The sequence below is a fragment of the Oncorhynchus clarkii genome, chromosome 20 (assembly GCF_045791955.1).
Source record: "Oncorhynchus clarkii lewisi isolate Uvic-CL-2024 chromosome 20, UVic_Ocla_1.0, whole genome shotgun sequence".
Classification (NCBI taxonomy): Eukaryota; Metazoa; Chordata; class Actinopteri; order Salmoniformes; family Salmonidae; genus Oncorhynchus; species Oncorhynchus clarkii.
Window position 1 is genome coordinate 52,448,853 of NC_092166.1, and position 27,560 is coordinate 52,476,412.

General features: G+C 42.8%; 12 non-coding genes across 12 annotated transcripts; all 12 read right to left on the reverse strand.

Moving 5' to 3' along the window:
* Positions 1-2,245: 2,245 nt before the first annotated feature.
* Positions 2,246-2,318, reverse strand: trnaf-gaa (transfer RNA phenylalanine (anticodon GAA)). Its single transcript has one exon. It is a non-coding gene; the product is annotated as a tRNA-Phe (tRNA).
* Positions 2,319-2,919: 601 nt separating this feature from the next.
* On the reverse strand, positions 2,920-2,992 carry trnaf-gaa (transfer RNA phenylalanine (anticodon GAA)). Its single transcript has one exon. It is a non-coding gene; the product is annotated as a tRNA-Phe (tRNA).
* An 82-nt stretch (positions 2,993-3,074) lies between these two features.
* Positions 3,075-3,148, reverse strand: trnai-aau (transfer RNA isoleucine (anticodon AAU)). The gene has a single exon. It is a non-coding gene; the product is annotated as a tRNA-Ile (tRNA).
* A 7,926-nt stretch (positions 3,149-11,074) lies between these two features.
* trnai-aau (transfer RNA isoleucine (anticodon AAU)) lies at positions 11,075-11,148 on the reverse strand. Its single transcript has one exon. It is a non-coding gene; the product is annotated as a tRNA-Ile (tRNA).
* A 2,116-nt stretch (positions 11,149-13,264) lies between these two features.
* On the reverse strand, positions 13,265-13,337 carry trnaf-gaa (transfer RNA phenylalanine (anticodon GAA)). The gene has a single exon. It is a non-coding gene; the product is annotated as a tRNA-Phe (tRNA).
* An 82-nt stretch (positions 13,338-13,419) lies between these two features.
* trnai-aau (transfer RNA isoleucine (anticodon AAU)) lies at positions 13,420-13,493 on the reverse strand. The gene has a single exon. It is a non-coding gene; the product is annotated as a tRNA-Ile (tRNA).
* A 4,432-nt stretch (positions 13,494-17,925) lies between these two features.
* trnaf-gaa (transfer RNA phenylalanine (anticodon GAA)) lies at positions 17,926-17,998 on the reverse strand. The gene has a single exon. It is a non-coding gene; the product is annotated as a tRNA-Phe (tRNA).
* Positions 17,999-18,599: 601 nt separating this feature from the next.
* trnaf-gaa (transfer RNA phenylalanine (anticodon GAA)) lies at positions 18,600-18,672 on the reverse strand. Its single transcript has one exon. It is a non-coding gene; the product is annotated as a tRNA-Phe (tRNA).
* Positions 18,673-18,754: 82 nt separating this feature from the next.
* Positions 18,755-18,828, reverse strand: trnai-aau (transfer RNA isoleucine (anticodon AAU)). The gene has a single exon. It is a non-coding gene; the product is annotated as a tRNA-Ile (tRNA).
* Positions 18,829-20,582: 1,754 nt separating this feature from the next.
* On the reverse strand, positions 20,583-20,655 carry trnaf-gaa (transfer RNA phenylalanine (anticodon GAA)). Its single transcript has one exon. It is a non-coding gene; the product is annotated as a tRNA-Phe (tRNA).
* Positions 20,656-20,737: 82 nt separating this feature from the next.
* trnai-aau (transfer RNA isoleucine (anticodon AAU)) lies at positions 20,738-20,811 on the reverse strand. Its single transcript has one exon. It is a non-coding gene; the product is annotated as a tRNA-Ile (tRNA).
* Positions 20,812-21,685: 874 nt separating this feature from the next.
* trnaf-gaa (transfer RNA phenylalanine (anticodon GAA)) lies at positions 21,686-21,758 on the reverse strand. Its single transcript has one exon. It is a non-coding gene; the product is annotated as a tRNA-Phe (tRNA).
* Between the last annotated feature and the right edge of the window lie 5,802 nt (positions 21,759-27,560).

Below are 27,560 nucleotides of genomic sequence, written 5' to 3' on the forward strand. Positions count from 1 at the left end.
AATGACAAGAAACTGTCATGTAACAATGCCAAGAAACTCTCATGTAACGCTGATGTCACAATGTCAGATGAAAAAGAAGACATTACTTACTTTCAGAGAGCAGCGTATCACACACTCTAACCAACTGAGCTAACCGGCCGCTGGCTACAGAGCACAGTTGTTGAGATGCACCGAGCCTCTGCAAGTGCTGGAGCACAAACTAACAAGTCCACCAACAGCATAGCCTGACAAGACTGGACACTCTTGGTTGCTCCTTGTGGCAATTCCAAACAGCTGGGGAATTTGATCAATTGGTATTGTGTTTGCTTAGCATGCTATAGGTAGTGGGATCGATGCCCGCATTCCCCAAAAACATTTTTTTTTGTGGATCCAAGAAAGCTCCAGTTCACACTTCATGCAGCCTTGTCTTACGACAACCTACTGTCATGTAACAATGACAAGCAACTTTCCTGTAACACTGATGTCAAAATGTCAGATGAACGCTCTCCCAACTGAGCTATTTCGGCAATTCACTAAAGGTATAACCCTTGTTTTGTCACTGTAAAGTGTGCTGGTATAGTCAGTCTTCTGATTCAGAGGTAAACAAAATTCTGTGGCACCCTTGACAATTCACATGCATGTGACTCACAATTTTGACACTCAAAATGTACATCATAACCAGTACAGGGATCGAACCCATGACCTTGGCGTTATTAGCATCACACTCTAACCAACTGAGCAAACTGGCAATTTGGTATTTTGCTCAATTGTGGAAATGCACCGAGCCTCTGCAAGTGCTGCCACGTAAACAAACAAGTCCACCAACAGCATAGCCTGACAAGACTGGACCCTCTAGGTTGCTTCTTGCGGAAATTCCAAACGGCTGGGGAATTAGCTCAAATGCTTAGCATGCGTGAGGTACTGGGATCGATGCCTGCATTCTCCACTAGCAAATTCTTTCATGGATCCAAGAAAACTCCAGTTCACACTTCATGCAGCCTTGTCTTACGACAACCTACTGTCATGTAACAATGATAAGAAACTCTCATGTAACCCTGATGTCACAATGTCAGATGAAAAAGAAAGACATTACTTACTTTCAGAAAGCAGCGTATCACACACTCTAACCAACTGAGCTAACCGGCCGCTGGCTACAGAGCACAGTCGTTGAGATGCACCGAGCCTCTGCAAGTGCTGGAGCACAAACTAACAAGTCCACCAACAGCATAGCCTGACAAGACTGGACACTCTTGGTTGCTCCTTGTGGCAATTACAAACAGCTGGGGAATTTGATCAATTGGTATTGTGTTTGCTTAGCATGCTATAGGTAGTGGGATCGATGCCCGCATTCCCCAAAAACATTTTTTTTTGTCGATCCAAGAAAGCTCCAGTTCACACTTCATGCAGCCTTGTCTTACGACAACCTACTGTCATGTAACAATGACAAGCAACTTTCCTGTAACACTGATGTCAAAATGTCAGATGAAAAAGCAAGAAATTACTTACTTTCAGAGGAGCAGCGTAGCACACACCATTGAGGCCCACAAACAAAGCTGTGGATAGTTTCCTTGAAGCCAGAGCATGAAGAAAGAACAAATACCGAAACCAGGGATCGAACAAGGGACCTTTAGATCTTCAGTCTAACGCTCTACCAGCTGAGCTATTTCGGCAATTCACTAAATGTATTTCTGTGGCACCCTTGACAATTCACATGCATGTGACTCACAATTTTGACACTCAAAATGTACATCATAACCAGTACAGGGATCGAACCCATGACCTTGGCGTTATTAGCATCACACTCTAACCAACTGAGCTATCCCGCCATTTGGTATTTTGCTCAATTGTGGAAATGCACCAAGCCTCTGCAAGTGCTGGCATGTAAACAAACAAGTCCACCAACAGCATAGCCTGACAAGACTGGACCCTCTAGGTTGCTTCTTGCGGAAATTCCAAACGGCTGGGGAATTAGCTCAAATGCTTAGCATGCGTGAGGTAGTGGGATCGATGCCTGCATTCTCCAAAAGCAAATTCTTTCATGGATCCAAGAAAACTCCAGTTCACACTTCATGCAGTCTTACGACAACCTACTGTCATGTAACAATGACAAGCAACTTTCCTGTAACACTGATGTCAAAATGTCAGATGAAAAAGCAAGAAATTACTTACTTTCAGAGGAGCAGCGTAGCACACACCATTGAGGCCCACAAACAAAGCTGTGGATAGTTTCCTTGAAGCAAGAGCATGAAGAAAGAACAAATACAAATGCCGAAACCCGGGATCGAACCAGGGACCTTTAGATCTTCAGTCTAACGCTCTCCCAACTGAGCTATTTCGGCAATCCATTAAATGCATTTCTGTGGCACCCTTGACAATTCACATGCATGTGACTCACAATTTTGACACTCAAAATGTACATCATAACCAGTACAGGGATCGAACCCATGACCTTGGTGTTATTAGCATCACACTCTAACCAACTGAGCTAACCGGCCTTTTGGTATTTTGCTCAATTGTGGAAATGCACCGAGCCTCTGCAAGTGCTGGCACGTAAACAAACAAGTCCACCAACAGCATAGCCTGACAAGACTGGACCCTCTAGGTTGCTTCTTGCGGAAATTCCAAACGGCTGGGGAATTAGCTCAAATGCTTAGCATGCGTGAGGTAGTGGGATCGATGCCTGCATTCTCCAAAAGCAAAATCTTTCATGGATCCAAGAAAACTCCAGTTCACACTTCATGCAGCCTTGTCTTACGACAACCTACTGCCATGTAACAATGACAAGCAACTTTCCTGTAACACTGATGTCAAAATGTCAGATGAAAAAGCAAGAAATTACTTACTTTCAGAGGAGCAGCGTAGCACACACCATTGAGGCCCACAAACAAAGCTGTGGATAGTTTCCTTGAAGCCAGAGCATGAAGAAAGAACAAATACAAATGCCGAAACCCGGAATCGAACCAGGGACCTTCAGATCTTCAGTCTAACGCTCTCCCAACTGAGCTATTTCGGCAATTCATTAAATGTATTTCTGTGGCACCCTTGACAATTCACATGCATGTGACTCACAATTTTGACACTCAAAGTGTACATCATAACCAGTACGGGGATCGAACCCATGACCTTGGCGTTATTAGCACCACACTCTAACCAACTGAGCTAACCGGCCATTTGCTATTTTGCTCAATTGTTGAAATGCACCGAGCCTCTGCAAGTGCTGGCACGTAAACAAACAAGTCCACCAACAGCATAGCCTGACAAGACTGGACCCTCTAGGTTGCTTCTTGCGTAAATTCCAAACGGCTGTGGAATTAGCTCAAATGCTTTGCATGCGTGAGGTAGTGGGATCGATGCCTGCATTCTCCAAAAGCAAATTATTTCATACATAAGGGAACATTTCGGCATTTCGTGTATGATCAGTGAAAAAGTCCATATTGCAAATGTACGGTCCCTTACTAGACGTCCGAAAACATTTGTAAAATTTGCGGTCGGCGTCGGCCCGTGCGGTAGGGCCAGACCTACCGGGAAGTCATCAAATGAACTTTGTCGGACATTCGGTTTCCGTTTTATAAAATAAACAAGTTTTGGACCATTTTTCCGCTATCCCGGAAATTCCCACAAGAGGGCATACGGAATCATATGGCAATTTGGCAAAACATCACGAATCACGACGGGGCCTTATCTCGAAAACGAAAAATATTTCGAAGCCGAAACTTGGTGAGCGTAGGTTTGGCATAATGGGCAGTTGGCCCCGAACAAGATGGCGTCTAGGCCTCAACGGTTTTTGAGTTATGGCCGTTTTTCTGGGATTAAAGGTCCAAAATGGAAGTAGAGAAATTATTTTTCCACTTCAGGTCAAAGTCAAGGAGCCTCCGGTGTCAATAAAAAAAGAACCAGCCATTTATCTATCGTCATTTAAGAGAAACGGAACAATGACAACTTGTTGATGGTCACAAATAGGCGTTTTTTTTTTTCAACGGTTACAGATCCAGTTGCAGGGTGTTCATACGAATCTTTTTAAAGTGTGCTGCGGAGCTCTGCGAGATTTCTGTGATTTTCTATGATTTTCTGAAATAACACACACATACTAAACCCTCCGTAAATAACTCAGTTCTTAACGTAAAGACTTAAAACTCAGGATTATGTAAAAGCATACCCCAATGAGGATATGTGGTGACTTATAGCTTCCTGTGCCAACCGGAAGTGCCATAATTGGTGTCTCAGGGTCTGTTTCGAAGGGTTAAAAAAGTCTGATCTGTCCAAAACTTCATATATGTGATTAAGCAACCCCCATGAACTGTAAATCAGTCATTTTTCCCCCAAAAAATCAAAGGAAAAAAAAATCACACTAAAACACAACTTGGATGGAGGGACGTATTGGGGTGCGTAGAGACAGACAGTGGCTGCAATAGTTAGCTTTGTTGGAGCTAAAAAAGAACCGTCAGACCTAGAGTTCCGAAACTTTAGAAACCTGTTCTAGACCTCCGGTCGATGGTACGTGGTGAGTTACGTGGCTCTAGACGGTTCTCGGACCGAGAAACAGCCTCGTACATTTGCAATACCTTCAATTCATTTTGACCATCACAAAAATGACGACGTTTAGAAAAGTCTCAGAGACGCAAGGCTAGGTGCATTGAAACCGGCTCGGCCCATAGAGACGGACCCCAACGTTTCTGTCCGATAGCTCGTTCAAGGACCCTGTAGCAAGGCATGGAAAAAAGTGGATTTTCAGCACCAGTTAGGGTTTTTCTCGGACACCAAATTACCTATCGAGCCGAAACTCGGGATTCGGGGTCGCCTCACATAGGACTTCACATAATGTCCGAACTGGACCCGCAGCTAGAACGTAACTATGTGTTTTACCTTTTTATTATGTTTTAAACTAAAGGCGCTGTGAATTATGGGACTGCTCTGACATATGTGATAGTTGGCTTCTAAATGAGTAGTAAAAAGTGGGTTTGGTGTCATAATGACATCTAATTGACTGATGGACACTGACTTGCTAGTTGACTTTTGTGCATTTGCAATATGTTTAAACGGAGAGGGACCATCACCAAAATGGCATTCTGAAATCAACACAAAAAATGGCATCACCATAGTCTCCAGACTGTGCTGAGTTCAACGAGCTATCCCGCTTGACCGTAGCTCGCTCGGTCTAAGCGCAACGACCATTAGAAAAGTAGGCCCAAAATGAAGCCTGCCCCACAATGTCATTTGCTTTTGAGTGACAGTGAGAGAACCGTTTAGGTGAGAAGAAAAATTCCACCACATGAATGTTCCTAAGGTCCTCCCGATCCGTGCAAGCCTAACCTTGACCGTGTGGCATTAACCCTTAACAGTAAAACAGTGTTTTTTGATCTCACAGATTACAGTGTCATCTCTCCCAATAGGAATACATTGCCTGCACCCCTAATTTCAACCTGAAGTCTATATGGGTTATGAATGCCGTATGAACCTGTCTTCGGTACCAGTCCATCAAGCCACTATGAGGTCTACCTGTGTTGATTCTGAGCTTCCTGGACCAACCGGAAGTGGTTAAAATGCCCCTAAAAGTGTTTACCCATACCCTGCCTGCAGTTTGACAGACATAGTGCATTCAACCCTGTGTATCAGTCAGTTCTTAACGTAAGGACTTAAAACTCAGGATTCTGTAACAGCATACCCCAATGAGGATATGTGTTGATTTATAGCTTCCTGTGCCAACCGGAAGTGCCATAATTGGTGTCTCAGGGGCTGTTTCGAGGGGTTAAAAAAGTCTGATCTTTCCAAAACTTCATATGTGTGATTAGGCAACCCCCATGAACTGTAAATCAGTCATTTTTCCCCAAAAAATTCAAAGGAAAAAAAAATCACACTAAAACACAACTTGGAAGGAGGGACGTATTGGGGTGCGTAGAGACAGACAGTGGCTGCAATAGTTAGCTTTGTTGGAGCTAAAAAAGAACCGTCAGACCTAGAGTTCCGAAACTTTAGAAACCTGTTCTAGACCTCCGGTCGATGGTACGTGGCTCTAGACGGTTCTCGGACCGAGAAACAGCCTCGTACGTTTGCAATACCTTCAATTCATTTTGACCATCACAAAAATGACGACGTTTAGAAAAGTCTCAGAGACGCAAGGCTAGGTGCATTGAAACCGGCTCGGCCCATAGAGACGGACCCCAACATTTCTGTCCGATAGCTCGTTCAAGGACCCTGTAGCAAGGCATGGAAAAAAGTGGATTTTCAGCACCAATTAGGGTTTTTCTCGGACACCAAATGACCTATCGAGCCGAAACTTGGGATTCGGGGTCGCCTCAGCTAGGCTAACACATAACATAAGAAATGGACCCGCAGCTAGAACGTAACTATGTGTTTTATGGTTTTTTTATGGTTTGAACCGAAGGCGTTGTGAATTTTGGGCCAGCTCTGAAGTATGTAATAGTTGGCTACTAAACGAGTTGGAAAAAGTGGGTTTGGTGTCAGTTTGTATCAGTTTGGTGTCAGAATGATATCTAATTGACTGATGGACTCTTGTCCACTTGACTCTTGTACATTTGCAATATGTTTAAACAGTGAGGTACCATCACCAAAAGCGACATTCTGAAATCAACCCTAACGAGCGATTGAGATGAACCAGAATCACTGCAAAGCCATCCCGAGTTCATCGGGCCAGTCAATTTCACATTCCTGCAGGATTTTTATAGCATGACCAATTGGTGATGGTACCTGCCCATTAAAACATATTGCAAATGCACAGTGACTTTGAAAAAGTAAGGAAACATAAACCATTTTTTTTTATTTTTGGGTGACCAGTTGCACGTGCATTTGCAATATGATTCTATAGTGAAAAAACATCACCAAATGCGACATTCTGAAATCTACCCTAACAAGCGATTGAGATGAACCAGAATCACTGCAAAGCCATCCCGAGTTCATCGGTCCAGTCAATTTCACATTCCTGCAGGATTTTTATAGCATGACCAATTCGTGATGATACCTGCCCATTAAAACATATTGCAAATGCACAGTGACTTTGAAAAAGTAAGGAAACATAAACAAATTTTTTTTATTTTTGGGTGACCAGTTGCACGTGCATTTGCAATATGATTCTATAGTGAAAAAACATCACCAAATGCGACATTCTGAAATCAACCCAAACGAGCGATTGAGATGACCCAGAATCACTGCAAAGCCATCCCGAGTTCATCGGGCCAGTCAATTTCACATTCCTGCAGGATTTTTATAGCATGACCAATTCGTGATGGTACCTGCCCATTAAAACATATTGCAAATGCACAGTGACTTTGAAAAAGTAAGGAAACATAGAATCAAATTTTTTTTTTTGGGTTACCAGTTGCACATTTCAGATCACCAGTTGCACATTTCAGATCACCAGTTGCACGGAGGAAAATCGTTACTTTTGACTTTGACTTTTGACTTCCTATGATATCATATTGCAAATGGACAAAACATATGCCTTATGCACAAGTAAAACAAAAAAAAATTATGATAATACAAGTTGACAAAGGTATAGTTTGAGCAAAGTATAGTTTGAATTTTGAGCATGACAAATTCGTGATTAAAACATATTGCAAATGCACAGTGACTTTGAAAAAGTAAGGAAACATAAACAAATGGACATAATGAAATCATAATTTTTTTTTTCCGGTTACCAGTTGCACGCGCATTTGCAATATGATTCTATAGTGAAAAAACATCACCAAATGGACATGATGAAATCAACACAACGAGTGATGGAAATGAACAACTATCACTGCCCGGCCGTCCCGAGTTCATCAGTTCAGTCAATTTTGGCCCCCCAAAAAATTGACTTTTGACTTTGACTTTTGACTTCCTGTGAAATCATATTGCAAATGGACAAATCATATTCCTTATGCACAAGTAAAAAAAAAAAAATTATGATAAAACATTTTACAAAAGTATATTCATACACTTCTTACACATGATTAATTGTCTTAAAATCGAAACAATTTCGAAAAACGGTCCAGAAAGCACTTTTTTTAGTTTTTAAAGTTTAAAAAGAAATCACATTTTCGACTTTTGACATTCTATTAAATCATATTGCAAATGGACAAAACATATGCCTTATGCACAAGTAAAAAAAAAATATATATATATGATAATAAAATACGAATAAAGTATGTTGATACAGTTCTTATACGTGTGTAATTGACACAAAATTCGAAAGAATTTTGAAAAACGGTCCAGAAAGCACTTTTTTAAGGATGTGTGAAGTTTTTTACCAAATTTTGACATTTTTGACTTTTGACTTTTGACTTCCTATGAAATCATATTCCAAATGGAGAAAACATATGCCTTATGCACAAGTAAAAAAAAAAAAAAAAAATGATAATAAAGTATGACTAAAGTATGTTGATAAAGTTCTTATACATGTGTAATTGACACAAAAATTGAAAGAATTTTGAAAAACGGTCCAGAAAGCACTTTTTTAAGGATGTGTGAAGTTTTTTACCAAATTTTGACATTTTTGACTTTTGACTTTTGACTTCCTATGAAATCATATTGCAAATGGACAAAACATATGCCTTATGCGCATGTAATTAAAAAAAAAAAATGTGATATCAAAATTGGACAAAAGTATATTCATACAGTTCTTACACATGTGTAATTGACAAAAATAGCGAAAGAATTTCGAAAAACGGCCCAGAAAGCACTTTTTTAAGGGGTGATAAGTTTTGGAAAAAAAAATCATTTTTTCAAAATTTTGCTTTTGGATGTTGACTTGGGTTGCATTTCCAATATGAAAAACCCCGGTGGAGCGCACTCGCCCCCTGTTGGATTTTTGAGGTGTTACAATTGGCAATTGCCATATGGCATTTGCCATATACTTTGCACGAATCAACGCCTATTGGACATCATGTATATGGTTTGTCCAATGCCAATATCTTGCCATTCATTTTTGTCCAATTCAGGGGGGTATTCCCTTACATGGATCCAAGAAAACTCCAGTTCACACTTCATGCAGCCTTGTCTTACGACAACCTACTGTCATGTAAACAATGACAAGAAACTGTCATGTAACAATGACAAGAAACTCTCATGTAACCCTGATGTCACAATGTCAGATGAAAAAGAAAGACATTACTTACTTTCAGAGAGCAGCGTATCACACACTCTAACCAACTGAGCTAACCGGCCGCTGGCTACAGAGCACAGTTGTTGAGATGCACCGAGCCTCTGCAAGTGCTGGAGCACAAACTAACAAGTCCACCAACAGCATAGCCTGACAAGACTGGACACTCTTGGTTGCTCCTTGTGGCAATTCCAAACAGCTGGGGAATTTGATCAATTGGTATTGTGTTTGCTTAGCATGCTGTAGGTAGTGGGATCGATGCCCGCATTCCCCAAAAACATTTTTTTTTGTGGATCCAAGAAAGCTCCAGTTCACACTTCATGCAGCCTTGTCTTACGACAACCTACTGTCATGTAACAATGACAAGCAACTTTCCTGTAACACTGATGTCAAAATGTCAGATGAAAAAGCAAGAAATTACTTACTTTCAGAGGAGCAGCGTAGCACACACCATTGAGGCCCACAAACAAAGCTGTGGATAGTTTCCTTGAAGCCAGAGCATGAAGAAAGAACAAATGCCGAAACCCGGGATCGAACCAGGGACTTTTAAATCTTCAGTCTAACGCTCTCCCAACTGAGCTATTTTAGCAATTCGCTAATTTTATTTCTGTGGCACCCTTGACAATTCACATGCATGTGACTCACAATTTTGACACTCAAAATGTACATCATAGCCAGTACGGGGATCAAACCCACGACCTTGATTAGCACCAACTCCCAACTGACTAACCGGCCATTTGCTATTTTGCTCAATTGTTATTAGTGCACCACACTCTGAAAGACCAACTGAGCTAACCGGCCATTTGCTATTTTGCTCAATTGTTGTCTTACGAAATGCACCGAGCCTCTGCAAGTGCTGGCACGTAAACAAACAAGTCCACCAACAGCATAGCCTGACAAGACTGGACCCTCTAGGTTGCTTCTTGCGGAAATTCCAAACGGCTGGGGAATTAGCTCAAATGCTTTGCATGCGTGAGGTAGTGGGATCGATGCCTGCATTCTCCAAAAGCATATTCTTTCATGGATCCAAGAAAACTCCAGTTCACACTTCATGCAGCCTTGTCTTACGACAACCTACTGTCATGTAAACAATGACAAGAAACTGTCATGTAACAATGACAAGAAACTCTCATGTAACACTGATGTCACAATGTCAGATGAAAAAGAAAGACATTAGAGAGAAAATAGCGGGCCTCAATGGCGGGCCTTAATGCAGCCTTGTCTTACGACAACCTACTGTCATGTAAACAATGACAAGAAACTGTCATGAAACAATGACAAGAAACTCTCATGTAACACTGATGTCACAATGTCAGATGAAAAAGAAAGACATTGACATTACTTACTTTCAGAGAGCAGCGTATCACACACTCTAACCAACTGAGCTAACCGGCCGCTGGCTACAGAGCACAGTTGTTGAGATGCACCGAGCCTCTGCAAGTGCTGGAGCACAAACTAACAAGTCCACCAACAGCATAGCCTGACAAGACTGGACACTCTTGGTTGCTCCTTGTGGCAATTCCAAACAGCTGGGGAATTTGATCAATTGGTATTGTGTTTGCTTAGCATGCTATAGGTAGTGGGATCGATGCCCGCATTCCCCAAAAACATTTTTTTTTGTCGATCCAAGAAAGCTCCAGTTCAAACTTCATGCAGCCTTGTCTTACGACAACCTACTGTCATGTAACAATGACAAGCAACTTTCCTGTAACACTGATGTCAAAATGTCAGATGAAAAAGCAAGAAATTACTTACTTTCAGAGGAGCAGCGTAGCACACACCATTGAGGCCCACAAACAAAGCTGTGGATAGTTTCCTTGAAGCCAGAGCATGAAGAAAGAACAAATGCCGAAACCCGGGATCAAACCAGCGACCTTTACATCTTCAGTCTAACGCTCTCCCAACTGAGCTATTTCGGCAATTCACTAATTTTATTTCTGTGGCACCCTTGACAATTCACATGCATGTGACTCACAATTTTGACACTCAAAATGTACATCATAGCCAGTACGGGGATCAAACCCATGACCTTGGCGTTATTAGCACCACACTCTAACCAACTGAGCTAACCGGCCATTTGCTATTTTGCTCAATTGTTGAAATGCACCGAGCCTCTGCAAGTGCTGGCACGTAAACAAACAAGTCCACCAACAGCATAGCCTGACAAGACTGGACCCTTTAGGTTGCTTCTTGCGGAAATTCCAAACGGCTGGGGAATTAGCTCAAATGCTTTGCATGCGTGAGGTAGTGGGATCGATGCCTGCATTCTCCAAAAGCATATTCTTTCATGGATCCAAGAAAACTCCAGTTCACACTTCATGCAGCCTTGTCTTACGACAACCTACTGTCATGTAAACAATGACAAGAAACTGTCATGTAACACTGATGTCAAAATGTCAGATGAAAAAGAAAGACATTAGAGAGAAAATAGCGGGCCTCAATGGCGGGCCTTCATGCAGCCTTGTCTTACGACAACCTACTGTCATGTAAACAATGACAAGAAACTGTCATGTAACAATGACAAGAAACTCTCATGTAACCCTGATGTCACAATGTCAGATGAAAAAGAAAGACATTACTTACTTTCAGAGAGCAGCGTATCACACACTCTAACCAACTGAGCTAACCGGCCGCTGGCTACAGAGCACAGTTGTTGAGATGCACCGAGCCTCTGCAAGTGCTGGAGCACAAACTAACAAGTCCACCAACAGCATAGCCTGACAAGACTGGACACTCTTGGTTGCTCCTTGAGGCAATTCCAAACAGCTGGGGAATTTGATCAATTGGTATTGTGTTTGCTTAGCATGCTATAGGTAGTGGGATCGATGCCCGCATTCCCCAAAAACATATTCTTTCATGGATCCAAGAAAACTCCAGTTCACACTTCATGCAGCCTTGTCTTACGACAACCTACTGTCATGTAAACAATGACAAGAAACTGTCATGTAACAATGACAAGAAACTCTCATGTAACACTGATGTCACAATGTCAGATGAAAAAGAAAGACATTACTTACTTTCAGAGAGCAGCGTATCACACAATCTAACCAACTGAGCTAACCGGCCGCTGGCTACAGAGCACAGTTGTTGAGATGCACCGAGCCTCTGCTGGAGCAAAAACTAACAAGTCCACCAACAGCATAGCCTGACAAGACTGGACACTCTTGGTTGCTCCTTGTGGCAATTCCAAACAGCTGGGGAATTTGATCAATTGGTATTGTGTTTGCTTAGCATGCTATAGGTAGTGGGATCGATGCCTGCATTCCCCAAAAACATTTTTTTTTGTCGATCCAAGAAAGCTCCAGTTCACACTTCATGCAGCCTTGTCTTACGACAACCTACTGTCATGTAGCAATGACAAGCAACTTTCCTGTAACACTGATGTCAAAATGTCAGATGAAAAAGCAAGAAATTACTTACTTTCAGAGGAGCAGCGTAGCACACACCATTGAGGCCCACAAACAAAGCTGTGGATAGTTTCCTTGAAGCCAGAGCATGAAGAAAGAACAAATACAAATGCCGAAACCCGGGATCGAACCAGTGACCTTTAGATCTTCAGTCTAACGCTCTCCCAACTGAGCTATTTCGGGAATTCACTAAATGTATTTCTGTGGCACCCTTGACAATTCACATGCATGTGACTCACAATTTTGACACTCAAAATGTACATCATAACCAGTACAGGGATCGAACCCATGACCTTGTCGTTATTAGCATCACACTCTAACCAACTGAGCTAACCCGCCATTTGGTATTTTGCTCAATTGTGGAAATGCACCGAGCCTCTGCAAGTGCTGGCATGTAAACAAACAAGTCCACCAACAGCATAGCCTGACAAGACTGGACCCTCTAGGTTGCTTCTTGCGGAAATTCCAAACGGCTGGGGAATTAGCTCAAATGCTTAGCATGCGTGAGGTTGTGGGATCGATGCCTGCATTCTCCAAAAGCAAATTCTTTCATGGATCCAAGAAAACTCCAGTTCACACTTCATGCAGCCTTGTCTTACGACAACCTACTGTCATGTAACAATGACAAGCAACTTTCCTGTAACACTGATGTCAAAATGTCAGATGAAAAAGCAAGAAATTACTTACTTTCAGAGTAGCAGCGTAGCACACACCATTGAGGCCCACAAACAAAGCTGTGGATAGTTTCCTTGAAGCCAGAGCATGAAGAAAGAACTAATACAAATGCCGAAACCCGGGATCGAACCAGGGACCTTCAGATCTTCAGTCTAACGCTCTCCCAACTGAGCTATTTCGGCAATTCATTAAATTTATTTCTGTGGCACCCTTGACAATTCACATGCATGTGACTCACAATTTTGACACTCAAAATGTACATCATAACCAGTACGGGGATCGAACCCATGACCTTGGCGTTATTAGCATCACACTCTAACCAACTGAGCTAACCGGCCTTTTGGTATTTTGCTCAATTGTGGAAATGCACCGAGCCTCTGCAAGTGCTGGCACGTAAACAAACAAGTCCACCAACAGCATAGCCTGACAAGACTGGACCCTCTAGGTTGCTTCTTGCGGAAATTCCAAACGGCTGGGGAATTAGCTCAAATGCTTAGCATGCGTGAGGTAGTGGGATCGATGCCTGCATTCTCCAAAAGCAAATTCTTTCATGGATCCAAGAAAACTCCAGTTCACACTTCATGCAGCCTTGTCTTACGACAACCTACTGTCATGTAAACAATGACAAGAAACTGTCATGTAACAATGACAAGAAACTCTCATGTAACACTGATGTCACAATGTCAGATGAAAAAGAAAGAAATTAGAGAGAAAATAGCGGGCCTCAATGGCGGGCCTTCATGCAGCCTTGTCTTACGACAACCTACTGTCATGTAAACAATGACAAGAAACTGTCATGTAACAATGACAAGAAACTCTCATGTAACCCTGATGTCACAATGTCAGATGAAAAAGAAAGACATTACTTACTTTCAGAGAGCAGCGTATCACACACTCTAACCAACTGAGCTAACCGGCCGCTGGCTACAGAGCACAGTTGTTGAGATGCACCGAGCCTCTGCAAGTGCTGGAGCACAAACTAACAAGTCCACCAACAGCATAGCCTGACAAGACTGGACACTCTTGGTTGCTCCTTGTGGCAATTCCAAACAGCTGGGGAATTTGATCAATTGGTATTGTGTTTGCTTAGCATGCTATAGGTAGTGGGATCGATGCCCGCATTCCCCAAAAACATATTCTTTCATGGATCCAAGAAAACTCCAGTTCACACTTCATGCAGCCTTGTCTTACGACAACCTACTGTCATGTAAACAATGACAAGAAACTGTCATGTAACAATGACAAGAAACTCTCATGTAACACTGATGTCACAATGTCAGATGAAAAAGAAAGACATTACTTACTTTCAGAGAGCAGCGTATCACACAATCTAACCAACTGAGCTAACCGGCCGCTGGCTACAGAGCACAGTTGTTGAGATGCACCGAGCCTCTGCAAGTGCTGGAGCACAAACTAACAAGTCCACCAACAGCATAGCCTGACAAGACTGGACACTCTTGGTTGCTCCTTGTGGCAATTCCAAACAGCTGGGGAATTTGATCAATTGGTATTGTGTTTGCTTAGCATGCTATAGGTAGTGGGATCGATGCCCGCATTCCCCAAAAACATTTTTTTTTGTCGATCCAAGAAAGCTCCAGTTCACACTTCATGCAGCCTTGTCTTACGACAACCTACTGTCATGTAACAATGACAAGCAACTTTCCTGTAACACTGATGTCAAAATGTCAGATGAAAAAGCAAGAAATTACTTACTTTCAGAGGAGCAGCGTAGCACACACCATTGAGGCCCACAAACAAAGCTGTGGATAGTTTCCTTGAAGCCAGAGCATGAAGAAAGAACAAATAGAAATGCCGAAACCCGGGATCGAACCAGGGACCTTTAGATCTTCATTCTAACGCTCTCCCAACTGAGCTATTTCGGGAATTCACTAAATGTATTTCTGTGGCACCCTTGACAATTCACATGCATGTGACTCACAATTTTGACACTCAAAATGTACATCATAACCAGTACAGGGATCGAACCCATGACCTTGGCGTTATTAGCATCACACTCTAACCAACAGAGCTAACCCGCCATTTGGTATTTTGCTCAATTGTGGAAATGCACCGAGCCTCTGCAAGTGCTGGCATGTAAACAAACAAGTCCACCAACAGCATAGCCTGACAAGACTGGACCCTCTAGGTTGCTTCTTGCGGAAATTCCAAACGGCTGGGGAATTAGCTCAAATGCTTTGCATGCGTGAGGTTGTGGGATCGATGCCTGCATTCTCCAAAAGCAAATTCTTTCATGGATCCAAGAAAACTCCAGTTCACACTTCATGCAGCCTTGTCTTACGACAACCTACTGTCATGTAACAATGACAAGCAACTTTCCTGTAACACTGATGTCAAAATGTCAGATGAAAAAGCAAGAAATTACTTACTTTCAGAGTAGCAGCGTAGCACACACCATTGAGGCCCACAAACAAAGCTGTGGATAGTTTCCTTGAAGCCAGAGCATGAAGAAAGAACTAATACAAATGCCGAAACCCGGGATCGAACCAGGGACCTTCAGATCTTCAGTCTAACCTCTTACTTCTACCCCTTCCTTTTTCGAAAATTCTGTTAAAAATCGCGCACCTTTTCAGCGTCCTGCTACTCATGCCAGGAATATAGTATATGCATATGATTAGTATGTGTGGATAGAAAACACTCTGAAGTTTATAAAACTGGTTAAATCATGGCTGTGACTATAACAGATCGTGTGTTTCATTGAAAAACGCAAGAAAAACTGCTCTCTGAAAGCAAAAAATAATTTCCATAAGTCACTTCCACCAGTTGTTAAAAGAGAACAGAATTTAATGGCAATCTGCCTGCAATTCATACAAATTCCGCACGATGGCGCCATTGTCCTAATTTTCAATTGAATTAATTGTTGGAAAATCCTTCTATCTGAACTCCATTTTCCCAGTCTTCACCCGGATGCAGTTGAGGGAGATATCAGATGGCATTGTTTTTGAAGTGAAGACCTATTGAAGAGACATCGCCCTGTAATCATTTTGATAGATTATAAACGTTTACTAATACCTAAAGTTGGATTACAAAAGGATTTCGAAGTGTTTTGTGAAAGTTTATCGTCGACTTTTTTAATTTTAAAAAATTACGCAGCGTTTAAAAACGATGATTTTTTCTGAATGACAAAACTTCCATACAAAGCTATTTTGGGTATATATGGACCGATTTAAACGAAAAAAAGACCCAATAGTGATGTTTATGGGGCATATAGGAGTGCCAAGAAAGAAGCTCGTCTAAGGTAATGAATGTTTTATATTTTATTTCTGCGTTTTGGGTAGCGCCGGCTATCGCAAAATCTGTTGTTTACGTGTCGAGCTGGCATTTTGGGGGGTGCATGCTATCAGATAATAGCTTCTGATGCTTTCGCCGAAAAGCATTTTAAAAATCTGACTTGCTGGCTAGGTTCACAACGAGTGTAGCTTTAATTCAATACCCTGCTTGTGAATTTTGATCAAAGATTGAGTTGTAACGAGTACATTTAGCATTTAGCGTAGCGCATTTGCATTTCCAGGGGCATACTTGGGACGTCTGCGTGTCAAGTATTCTCAAGAATACGCTCTCCCAACTGAGCTATTTCGGCAATTCATTAAATGTATTTCTGTGGCACCCTTGACAATTCACATGCATGTGACTCACAATTTTGACACTCAAAATGTACATCATAACCAGTACGGGGATCGAACCCATGACCTTGGCGTTATTAGCATCACACTCTAACCAACTGAGCTAACCGGCCTTTTGGTATTTTGCTCAATTGTGGAAATGCACCGAGCCTCTGCAAGTCCACCAACAGCATAGCCTGACAAGACTGGACCCTCTAGGTTGCTTCTTGCGGAAATTCCAAACGGCTGGGGAATTAGCTCAAATGCTTAGCATGCGTGAGGTAGTGGGATCGATGCCTGCATTCTCCAAAAGCAAATTCTTTCATGGATCCAAGAAAACTCCAGTTCACACTTCATGCAGCCTTGTCTTACGACAACCTACTGTCATGTAAACAATGACAAGAAACTGTCATGTAACAATGACAAGAAACTCTCATGTAACACTGATGTCACAATGTCAGATGAAAAAGAAAGACATTAGAGAGAAAATAGCGGGCCTCAATGGCGGGCCTTCATGCAGCCTTGTCTTACGACAACCTACTGTCATGTAAACAATGACAAGAAACTGTCATGTAACAATGACAAGAAACTCTCATGTAACCCTGATGTCACAATGTCAGATGAAAAAGAAAGACATTACTTACTTTCAGAGAGCAGCGTATCACACACTCTAACCAACTGAGCTAACCGGCCGCTGGCTACAGAGCACAGTTGTTGAGATGCACCGAGCCTCTGCAAGTGCTGGAGCACAAACTAACAAGTCCACCAACAGCATAGCCTGACAAGACTGGACACTCTTGGTTGCTCCTTGTGGCAATTCCAAACAGCTGGGGAATTTGATCAATTGGTATTGTGTTTGCTTAGCATGCTATAGGTAGTGGGATCGATGCCCGCATTCCCCAAAAACATATTCTTTCATGGATCCAAGAAAACTCCAGTTCACACTTCATGCAGCCTTGTCTTACGACAACCTACTGTCATGTAACAATGACAAGCAACTTTCCTGTAACACTGATGTCAAAATGTCAGATGAAAAAGCAAGAAATTACTTACTTTCAGAGGAGCAGCGTAGCACACACCATTGAGGCCCACAAACAAAGCTGTGGATAGTTTCCTTGAAGCCAGAGCATGAAGAAAGAACAAATACAAATGCCGAAACCCGGGATCGAACCAGGGACCTATAGATCTTCAGTCTAACGCTCTCCCAACTGAGCTATTTCGGCAATTCACTAAATGTATTTCTGTGGCACCCTTGACAATTCACATGCATGTGACTCACAATTTTGACACTCAAAATGTACATCATAATCAGTACAGGGATCGAACCCATGACCTTGGCGTTATTAGCACCACACTCTAACCAACTGAGCTAACACGCCATTTGGTATTTTGCTCAATTGTGGAAATGCACCGAGCCTCTGCAAGTGCTGGCATGTAAACAAACAAGTCCACCAACAGCATAGCCTGACAAGACTGGACCCTCTAGGTTGCTTCTTGCGGAAATTCCAAACGGCTGGGGAATTAGCTCAAATGCTTAGCATGCGTGAGGTAGTGGGATCGATGCCTGCATTCTCCAAAAGCAAATTCTTTCATGGATCCAAGAAAACTCCAGTTCACACTTCATGCAGCCTTGTCTTACGACAACCTACTGTCATGTAACAATGACAAGCAACTTTCCTGTAACACTGATGTCAAAATGTCAGATGAAAAAGCAAGAAATTACTTACTTTCAGAGGAGCAGCGTAGCACACACCATTGAGGCCCACAAACAAAGCAGTGGATTGTTTCCTTGAAGCCAGAGCATGAAGAAAGAACAAATACAAATGCCGAAACCCGGGATCGAACCAGGGACTTTTAGATCTTCAGTCTAACGCTCTCCCAACTGAGCTATTTCGGCAATTCACTAATTTTATTTCTGTGGCACCCTTGACAATTCACATGCATGTGACTCACAATTTTGACACTCAAAATGTACATCATAGCCAGTACGGGGATCGAACCCATGACCTTGGCGTTATTAGCACCACACTCTAACCAACTGAGCTAACCGGCCATTTGCTATTTTGCTCAATTGTTTAAATGCACCGAGCCTCTGCAAGTGCTGGCACGTAAACAAACAAGTCCACCAACAGCATAGCCTGACAAGACTGGACCCTCTAGGTTGCTTCTTGCGGAAATTCCAAACGGCTGGGGAATTAGCTCAAATGCTTTGCATGCGTGAGGTAGTGGGATCGATGCCTGCATTCTCCAAAAGCAAATTCTTTCATGGATCCAAGAAAACTCCAGTTCACACTTCATGCAGCCTTGTCTTACGACAACCTACTGTCATGTAAACAATGACAAGAAACTGTCATGTAACAATGACAAGAAACTCTCATGTGACCCTGATGTCACAATGTCAGATGAAAAAGAAAGACATTATTTACTTTCAGAGAGCAGCGTATCACACAACCAACTGAGCTAACCAACTGAGCTACAGAGCACAGTTGTTGAGATGCACCGAGCCTCTGCAAGTGCTGGAGCACAAACTAACAAGTCCACCAACAGCATAGCCTGACAACACTGGACACTATTGGTTGCTCCTTGTGGCAATTCCAAACAGCTGGGGAATTTGATCAATTGGTATTGTGTTTGCTTAGCATGCTATAGGTAATGGGATCGATGCCTGCATTCTCCAAAAGCAAATTCTTTCAAGGATCCAAGAAAACTCCAGTTCACACTTCATGCAGCCTTGTCTTACGACAACCTACTGTCATGTAAACAATGACAAGAAACTGTCATGTAACAATGCCAAGAAACTCTCATGTAACACTGATGTCACAATGTCAGATGAAAAAGAAAGACATTACTTACTTTCAGAGAGCAGCGTATCACACACTCTAACCAACTGAGCTAACCGGCCGCTGGCTACAGAGCACAGTTGTTGAGATGCACCGAGCCTCTGCAAGTGCTGGAGCACAAACTAACAAGTCCACCAACAGCATAGCCTGACAACACTGGACACTATTGGTTGCTCCTTGTGGCAATTCCAAACAGCTGGGGAATTTGATCAATTGGTATTGTGTTTGCTTAGCATGCTATAGGTAATGGGATCGATGCCTGCATTCTCCAAAAGCAAATTCTTTCAAGGATCCAAGAAAACTCCAGTTCACACTTCATGCAGCCTTGTCTTACGACAACCTACTGTCATGTAAACAATGACAAGAAACTGTCATGTAACAATGCCAAGAAACTCTCATGTAACACTGATGTCACAATGTCAGATGAAAAAGAAAGACATTACTTACTTTCAGAGAGCAGCGTATCACACACTCTAACCAACTGAGCTAACCGGCCGCTGGCTACAGAGCACAGTTGTCGAGATGCACCGAGCCTCTGCAAGTGCTGGAGCACAAACTAACAAGTCCACCAACAGCATAGCCTGACAAGACTGGACACTCTTGGTTGCTCCTTGTGGCAATTCCAAACAGCTGGGGAATTTGATCAATTGGTATTGTGTTTGCTTAGCATGCTATAGGTAGTGGGATCGATGCCCGCATTCCCCAAAAACATTTTTTTTTGTGGATCCAAGAAAGCTCCAGTTCACACTTCATGCAGCCTTGTCTTACGACAACCTACTGTCATGTAAACAATGACAAGAAACTGTCATGTAACAATGCCAAGAAACTGTCATGTCAAAATGTCAGATGAAAAAGCAAGAAATGACTTACTTTCAGAGGAGCAGCGTAGCACGCACCATTGAGGCCCACAAACAAAGCTGTGGATAGTTTCCTTGAAGCCAGAGCATGAAGAAAGAACAAATACAAATGCCGAAACCCGGGATCGAACCAGGGACCTTTAGATCTTCAGTCTAACGCTCTCCCAACTGAGCTATTTCGGCAATTCACTAATTTTATTTCTGTGGCACCCTTGACAATTCACATGCATGTGACTCACAATTTTGACACTCAAAATGTACATCATAGCCAGTACGGGGATCGAACCCATGACCTTGGCGTTATTAGCACCACACTCTAACCAACTGAGCTAACCGGCCATTTGCTATTTTGCTCAATTGTTGAAATGCACCGAGCCTCTGCAAGTGCTGGCACGTAAACAAACAAGTCCACCAACAGCATAGCCTGACAAGACTGGACCCTCTAGGTTGCTTCTTGCGGAAATTCCAAACGGCTGGGGAATTAGCTCAAATGCTTTGCATGCGTGAGGTAGTGGGATCGATGCCTGCATTCTCCAAAAGCAAATTCTTTCATGGATCCAAGAAAACTCCAGTTCACACTTCATGCAGCCTTGTCTTACGACAACCTACTGTCATGTAAACAATGACAAGAAACTGTTATGTAACAATGACAAGAAACTCTCATGTAACCCTGATGTCACAATGTCAGATGAAAAAGAAAGACATTACTTACTTTCAGAGAGCAGCGTATCACACACTCTAACCAACTGAGCTAACCGGCCGCTGGCTACAGAGCACAGTTGTTGAGATGCACCGAGCCTCTGCAAGTGCTGGAGCACAAACTAACAAGTCCACCAACAGCATAGCCTGACAAGACTGGACACTATTGGTTGCTCCTTGTGGCAATTCCAAACAGCTGGGGAATTTGATCAATTGGTATTGTGTTTGCTTAGCATGCTATAGGTAATGGGATCGATGCCTGCATTCTCCAAAAGCAAATTCTTTCAAGGATCCAAGAAAACTCCAGTTCACACTTCATGCAGCCTTGTCTTACGACAACCTACTGTCATGTAAACAATGACAAGAAACTGTCATGTAACACTGATGTCAAAATGTCAGATGAAAAAGCAAGAAATTACTTACTTTCAGAGGAGCAGCGTAGCACACACCATTGAGGCCCACAAACAAAGCAGTGGATAGTTTCCTTGAAGCCAGAGCATGAAGAAAGAACAAATCCCGAAACCCGGGATCGAACCAGGGACCTTTAGATCTTCAGTCTAACGCTCTCCCAACTGAGCTATTTCGGCAATTCACTAATTTTTTTTCACCCTTGACAATTCACATGCATGTGACTCACAATTTTGACACTCAAAATGTACATCATAACCAGTACTGGGATCGAACCCATGACCTTGGCGTTATTAGCACCAAACTCTAACCAACTGAGCTAACCGGCCATTTGCTATTTGGCTCAATTGTTGAAATGCACCGAGCCTCTGCAAGTGCTGGCACGTAAACAAACAAGTCCACCAACAGCATAGCCTGACAAGACTGGACCCTCTAGGTTGCTTCTTGCGGAAATTCCAAACGGCTGGGGAATTAGCTCAAATGCTTTGCATGTGTGAGGTAGTGGGATCGATGCCTGCATTCTCCAAAAGCAAATTATTTCATACATAAGGGAACATTTCGGCATTTCGTGTATGATCAGTGAAAAAGTCCATATTGCAAATGTACGGTCCCTTACTAGATGTCCGAAAACATTTGTAAAATTTGCGGTCGGCGTCGGCCCGTGCGGTAGGGCCAGACCTACCGGGAAGTCATCAAATGAACTTTGTCGGACATTCGGTTTCCGTTTTATAAAATAAACAAGTTTTGGACCATTTTTCCGCTATCCCGGAAATTCCCACAAGAGGGCATACGGAATCATATGGCAATTTGGCAAAACATCACGAATCACGATGGGGCCTTATCTCGAAAACGGAAAATATTTCGAAGCCGAAACTTGGTGAGCGTAGGTTTGGCATAATGGGCAGTTGGCCCCGAACAAGATGGCGTCTAGGCCTCAACGGTTTTTGAGTTATGGCCGTTTTTCTGGGATTAAAGGTCCAAAATGGAAGTAGAGAAATTATTTTTCCACTTCAGGTCAAAGTCAAGGAGCCTCCGGTGTCAATAAAAAAAGAACCAGCCATTTATCTATCGTCATTTAAGAGAAACGGAACAATGACAACTTGTTGATGGTCACAAATAGGCGTTTTTTTTTTTCAACGGTTACAGATCCAGTTGCAGGGTGTTCATACGAATCTTTTTAAAGTGTGCTGCGGAGCTCTGCGAGATTTCTGTGATTTTCTATGATTTTCTGAAATAACACACACATACTAAACCCTCCGTAAATAACTCAGTTCTTAACGTAAAGACTTAAAACTCAGGATTATGTAAAAGCATAACCCAATGAGGATATGTGCCAACCGGAAGTGCCATAATTGGTGTCTCAGGGGCTGTTTCGAAGGGTTAAAAAAGTCTGATCTGTCCAAAACTTCATATATGTGATTAGGCAACCCCCATGAACTGTAAATCAGTCATTTTTCCCCAAAAAAATCAAAGGAAAAAAAAATCACACTAAAACACAACTTGGATGGAGGGACGTATTGGGGTGCGTAGAGACAGACAGTGGCTGCAATAGTTAGCTTTGTTGGAGCTAAAAAAGAACCGTCAGACCTAGAGTTCTGAAACTTTAGAAACCTGTTCTAGACCTCCGGTCGATGGTACGTGGTGAGTTACGTGGCTCTAGACGGTTCTCGGACCGAGAAACAGCCTCGTACATTTGCAATACCTTCAATTCATTTTGACCATCACAAAAATGACGACGTTTAGAAAAGTCTCAGAGACGCAAGGCTAGGTGCATTGAAACCGGCTCGGCCCATAGAGACGGACCCCAACGTTTCTGTCCGATAGCTCGTTCAAGGACCCTGTAGCAAGGCATGGAAAAAAGTGGATTTTCAGCACCAGTTAGGGTTTTTCTCGGACACCAAATGACCTATCGAGCCGAAACTCGGGATTCGGGGTCGCCTCACATAGGACTTCACATAATGTCCGAACTGGACCCGCAGCTAGAACGTAACTATGTGTTTTACCTTTTTATTATGTTTTAAACTAAAGGCGCTGTGAATTATGGGACTGCTCTGACATATGTGATAGTTGGCTTCTAAATGAGTAGTAAAAAGTGGGTTTGGTGTCATAATGACATCTAATTGACTGATGGACACTGACTTGCTAGTTGACTTTTGTGCATTTGCAATATGTTTAAACGGAGAGGGACCATCACCAAAATGGCATTCTGAAATCAACACAAAAAATGGCATCACCATAGTCTCCAGACTGTGCTGAGTTCAACGAGCTATCCCGCTTGACCGTAGCTCGCTCGGTCTAAGCGCAACGACCATTAGAAAAGTAGGCCCAAAATGAAGCCTGCCCCACAATGTCATTTGCTTTTGAGTGACAGTGAGAGAACCGTTTAGGTGAGAAGAAAAATTCCACCACATGAATGTTCCTAAGGTCCTCCCGATCCGTGCAAGCCTAACCTTGACCGTGTGGCATTAACCCTTAACAGTAAAACAGTGTTTTTTGATCTCACAGATTACAGTGTCATCTCTCCCCATAGGAATACATTGCCTGCACCCCTAATTTCAACCTGAAGTCTATATGGGTTATGAATGCCGTATGAACCTGTCTTCGGTACCAGTCCATCAAGCCACTATGAGGTCTACCTGTGTTGATTCTGAGCTTCCTGGACCAACCGGAAGTGGTTAAAATGCCCCTAAAAGTGTTTACCCATACCCTGCCTGCAGTTTGACAGACATAGTGCATTCAACCCTGTGTAAATCAGTCAGTTCTTAACGTAAGGACTTAAAACTCAGGATTCTGTAACAGCATACCCCAATGAGGATATGTGTTGATTTATAGCTTCCTGTGCCAACCGGAAGTGCCATAATTGGTGTCTCAGGGGCTGTTTCGAGGGGTTAAAAAAGTCTGATCTTTCCAAAACTTCATATGTGTGATTAGGCAACCCCCATGAACTGTAAATCAGTCATTTTTCCCCAAAAAATTCAAAGGAAAAAAAAATCACACTAAAACACAACTTGGAAGGAGGGACGTATTGGGGTGCGTAGAGACAGACAGTGGCTGCAATAGTTAGCTTTGTTGGAGCTAAAAAAGAACCGTCAGACCTAGAGTTCCGAAACTTTAGAAACCTGTTCTAGACCTCCGGTCGATGGTACGTGGCTCTAGATGGTTCTCGGACCGAGAAACAGCCTCGTACGTTTGCAATACCTTCAATTCATTTTGACCATCACAAAAATGACGACGTTTAGAAAAGTCTCTGAGACGCAAGGCTAGGTGCATTGAAACCGGCTCGGCCCATAGAGACGGACCCCAACATTTCTGTCCGATAGCTCGTTCAAGGACCCCGTAGCAAGGCATGGAAAAAAAGTGGATTTTCAGCACCAATTAGGGTTTTTCTCGGACACCAAATGACCTATCGAGCCGAAACTCGGGATTCGGGGTCGCCTCACATAGGACTTCACATAATGTCCGAACTGGACCCGCAGCTAGAACGTAACTATGTGTTTTACCTTTTTATTATGTTTTAAACTAAAGGCGCTGTGAATTATGGGCCTGCTCTGACATATGTGATAGTTGGCTTCTAAATGAGTAGGAAAAAGTGGGTTTGGTGTCAATTGATATCCGTTTGGTGTCATAATGACATCTAATTGACTGATGGACACTGACTTGCTAGTTGACTTTTGTGCATTTGCAATATGTTTAAACGGAGAGGGACCATCACCAAAATGTCATTCTGAAATCAACACAAAAAATGGCATCACCATAGTCTCCAGACTGTGCCGAGTTCAACGAGACGCCCCGCTTGACCGTAGCTCGTTCTGAGTGCAGCGAACTTGAAAAAAAGAAGGCCCAAAATGAAGCCTGCCCCACAATGTCATTTGATTTTGGGTGGCAGTGAGAGAACCGTTAGGGTGAGAAGCACAATTCGACCTCAGGTGCGTTCCTGAGGTCCTCCCGATCCTTGCAAGCCTAACCTTGACCGTGTGGCATTAACCCTTCACAGTAAAAAGAAGGTGTTTACTTGAAACAGCTTGCTTTGACTTCTCTCCCCATAGGAATACATTGCCTGCACCTCTAAATTCAACCTGAAGCCTATGTGGGTTATGAATGCCTTATGAACCTGTCTTCTAAGACAGTCCATCAGGCCACTATGAGGTCTACCTGTGTCGAATCTAAGCTTCCTGGAGCAACCGGAAGTGGTTAAAATCACCCTAAAAGTGTATACCCATACACTGCCTGCAGTTTGATAGACATAGTGCATTCAACCCTGTGTAGATCAGTCAATTCTTAACGTAAAGACTTAAAACTCAGGATTCTGTAAGTGGCTATGTCAACCAAGATATGTGTTAACTTATAGCTTCCTGTGCCAACCGGAAGTGCCATAATTGGTGTCTCAGGGGCTGTTTCGAGGGGTTAAAAAAGTCTGATCTCTCCAAAATGTCATATGTGTGACTAGGCAACCCTTCTGAACTGTAAATCAGTCATTTCTCCCAACAGATGTCAAAGAAAACCTCCCTCACACACACACAGGAAGGATGGAGTGATAAAGTGCGGTGCTTAAAGACACAGAGAGCAGGAAATGGCATTACCATAATCCCTAGGCCGTGCCGAGTTCAACGAGATATCCCTCTTGACCGTAGCTCGCTCGGTCTAGGCGCAGCGACCATTAGAAAGTAGGCCCAAAATGTAGCCTGCCCCACAATGTCATTTGATTTTGGGTGAGAGTGAGAGAACCGTTAGGGTGAGAAGACAAATTCCACCACAGGAATGTTCCTAAGGTCCTCTCGATCCGTGCAAGCCTAACCTTGACCGTGTGGCATTAACCCTTAACAGTAAAACAGTGTTTTTTGATCTCACAGATTACAGTGTCATCTCTCCCCATAGGAATACATTGCCTGCACCCCTAATTTCAACCTGAAGTCTATATGGGTTATGAATGCCGTATGAACCTGTCTTCGGTACCAGTCCATCAGGCCACTATGAGGTCTACCTGTGTTGATTCTAAGCTTCCTGGACCAACCGGAAGTGGTTAAAATCACCCTAAAAGTGTTTACCCATACCCTGTCTGCAGTTTGATAGACATAGTGCATTCAACCCTGTGTAAATCAGTCAATTCTTAACGTAAGGACTTAAAACTCAGGATTCTGTAACAGCATACCCCAATGAGGATATGTGTTGATTTATAGCTTCCTGTGCCAACCGGAAGTGCCATAATTGGTGTCTCAGGGGCTGTTTCGAAGGGTTAAAAAAGTCAGATCTGTCCAAAACTTCATATATGTGATTAGGCAACCCCCATGAACTGTAAATCAGTCATTTTTCCCCCAAAAAAATCAAAGGAAAAAAAAATCACACTAAAACACAACTTGGATGGAGGGACGTATTGGGGTGCGTAGAGACAGACAGTGGCTGCAATAGTTAGCTTTGTTGGAGCTAAAAAAGAACCGTCAGACCTAGAGTTCCGAAACTTTAGAAACCTGTTCTAGACCTCCGGTCGATGGTACGTGGTGAGTTACGTGGCTCTAGACGGTTCTCGGACCGAGAAACAGCCTCGTACATTTGCAATACCTTCAATTCATTTTGACCATTACGAAAATGACGACGTTTAGAAAAGTCTCAGAGATGCAAGGCTAGGTGCATTGAAACTGGCTCGGCCCATAGAGACGGACCCCAACGTTTCTGTCCGATAGCTCGTTCAAGGACCCTGTAGCAAGGCATGGAAAAAAGTGAATTTTCAGCACCAATTAGGGTTTTTCTCGGACACCAAATGACCTATCGAGCCGAAACTTGGGATTCGGGGTCGCCTCAGCTAGGCTAACACATAACATAAGAAATGGACCCGCAGCTAGAACGTAACTACGTGTTTTATGTTTTTTTTATGGTTTGAACCGAAGGCGTTGTGAATTTTGGGCCAGCTCTGAAGTATGTAATAGTTGGCTACTAAACGAGTTGGAAAAAGTGGGTTTGGTGTCAGTTTGTATCAGTTTGGTGTC